Raw genomic sequence first — 2,318 nt, 5'->3', positions numbered from 1 at the left:
ATCCTTGGAAAGGGTTAGCTTCCAAAGATCAGTCTTTTAATAGAAAATTTCACCAACTGAGTCAAAAATCCCTGGAAAGGGTTAGCTTCCAAAAAGTCAGTCTTTTAATAGATAAATCCTCTAGTAGAATAAAACTCCCCAGAGAGTCAACCACAACCTTGGGCTTCATACAAGGCATGAAATAATGACTTCCCTAGTCAAAAGTAAGCCACAACCTTGGGCTTCATACACGGCACAAAATAGAGTCTCCCTAAGTAGAGTCAGCCACAATTCTGGGCTTTGTACAGAACACCAAATAAAATCAATCAAATAAATACTCTCCAGCTAGAGTCAGCCACAATTCTGGGCTTCGTACAGAACACAAAACTCTTTAGTTTAAATCCATCCCCAGTGGAGTTATCTCCCAGAGTCAATAAATCAATCAAAAGCCTCAAGCTTGGTCCTCATACAAGCCAGCTAAAAAATCAAATCTTTTATACAGTAGGTAGACATAGCTTATCTTTATAAAGAGATCTTTCTCCTATCTCACCACATTCAAACAAACATTTCAATTTCAATTTCAGTTTCAATTTCAACTTCAATTTCAAACATTCTCCCATTTAGGACTTTGAAAGGCATGCTCTGAGGCAAACAAGCCCAGACTTGTACACTTTCCCTAATTTTGATGAGAATCCTTCTTTCATTTAAGAGACACGCGACTAGCATACTTGCAAACATACAAGTAAGGTCCCTATCTTAATGAAATGAATTCAGCTTTTTTGTCACTTTAAAATGTTTGTGGTGGAATAGTAGAAATACCTCTCTATAAATATGACTTCATGTCTCTTTACTGTAAACAGAGATTTAATTCAAGCTTCAACCTTGAGCTTCAAGCAAGGCACCAAAAATAATTAATTTACCTAATTAGTTCCCCGAACTACATTAAGCTCTGACTTCCATTAGGGATATGTAGGCATGAGGTTCACAAGGAATCTCAGCGAGCTAATAAAATACCAAAAATAGTCAGTCATTCTGTCTTTCTTTTTAATTCAATTCAATTCCTTCTCCTAACACAAAGGAGAAACTTTCCCAATCAATTAGCAACAAACAGAATCACAATGACACAGATAAGGTTCCCGTAGAGTACTACGGATATGTAGGGTGCTTAAACTCTTCCTTATGTATAACTGACCTCCCGGACTCCAGAATTTCTAGTCTAGGTGAATCCCCACACTTAGCAAACTCCTAGGGTTTATTTGAGATCTTTTTCCCCTTTCCTACTCGTAGGATAATTAAAAAGTTTGTGTGATATCGTAGGAAGAACTGAAACAAAATTCATCCCGCCACGGGCGCATTCTCCTTCCAAATTTCGCGTGAAGGGTCTAGCGTGCCGTCCTCCCAAGTGAAACGGGGCGGTAAAGAAAACGACACCATAAGATGGCTGCCAATCGCCCTCTTAGGGACAATGCCGCTCCTTTACGAGCTGAATCGCACTCAAGTATCGCACCACCCGCGACTGAGGCAAATAACTTCAAACTAAAACCTTCGCTGGTGCAAGCTGTGCAGCATAACCAATTCTTTGGTAGCATTGTGGACTATCTAAATCTCCATTTATCCGTGTTCGTGCAATACGTCGACACTGTCAAAGCTAACAATGTCAGTCTCGAGGCGATCCGATTATGTCTTTTTCCTTTCTCCTTGAGGGATAGAGCTAGAGCGTGGCTTCAATCTCTACCCTCTAACTCCATAACTACCTGGGACGAATTGAAGAGAGTTTTCTTAGCGAGATATTTCCCTCCCAGTAAAACCGCAATGCTAAGAGGTCAAATCAACGGATTAAACCAAAAAGACAACGAATCACTCTTCGAGGCCTGGGAGCGAGATAAATATTTGCTAATACTTTGTCCTCATCATAGACTTAAGCTATGGTTGATCATCCATAATTTCTATGGTGGTCTATTATATAACACCAAAATGAGTTCAGATGCCTCCGCAGGCGGAGCTTTGATGGACAAGCCCCATGACGAAGCCTATAACCTCATTGAGAACATGGCGAAAAACCATTACCAATGGGGAGGAGAACGAACTACTGTAGAAAAATCTCAAAGCAAAGGAGCAATGTATGAACTCAGTGGTATAGACCGCATTAACACCAACTTGGATGTTGATAATTCTAGTAACTCACACGCAATGTCGAGCTGGATGTTATAACATCCACAATCACACAGAATAAAACGTTAAAACAGAAGTGCATAAAAACAGTAAAGAACACGGCAAATTTTTTACCCAGTTCGGTATACAAAAATACCTACTATGGGGGCTACCAAGCCAGGGAGGGA

The 2,318-nt window shown here is 40.2% G+C and overlaps 1 non-coding gene across 1 annotated transcript; it reads right to left on the bottom strand.

The window, feature by feature from the left end:
* Positions 1-1,791: 1,791 nt before the first annotated feature.
* Positions 1,792-1,898, bottom strand: LOC131600883 (small nucleolar RNA R71). Its single transcript, XR_009283487.1, has one exon. It is a non-coding gene; the product is annotated as a small nucleolar RNA R71 (small nucleolar RNA).
* Positions 1,899-2,318: the final 420 nt, after the last annotated feature.

This window comes from Vicia villosa, linkage group LG4 (genome assembly GCF_029867415.1).
Source record: "Vicia villosa cultivar HV-30 ecotype Madison, WI linkage group LG4, Vvil1.0, whole genome shotgun sequence".
In the NCBI taxonomy this organism is placed as follows: Eukaryota; Viridiplantae; Streptophyta; class Magnoliopsida; order Fabales; family Fabaceae; genus Vicia; species Vicia villosa.
The sequence above is the reverse complement of the archived record's forward strand: the minus strand, read 5'-3'. Positions and strand labels throughout refer to the sequence as shown.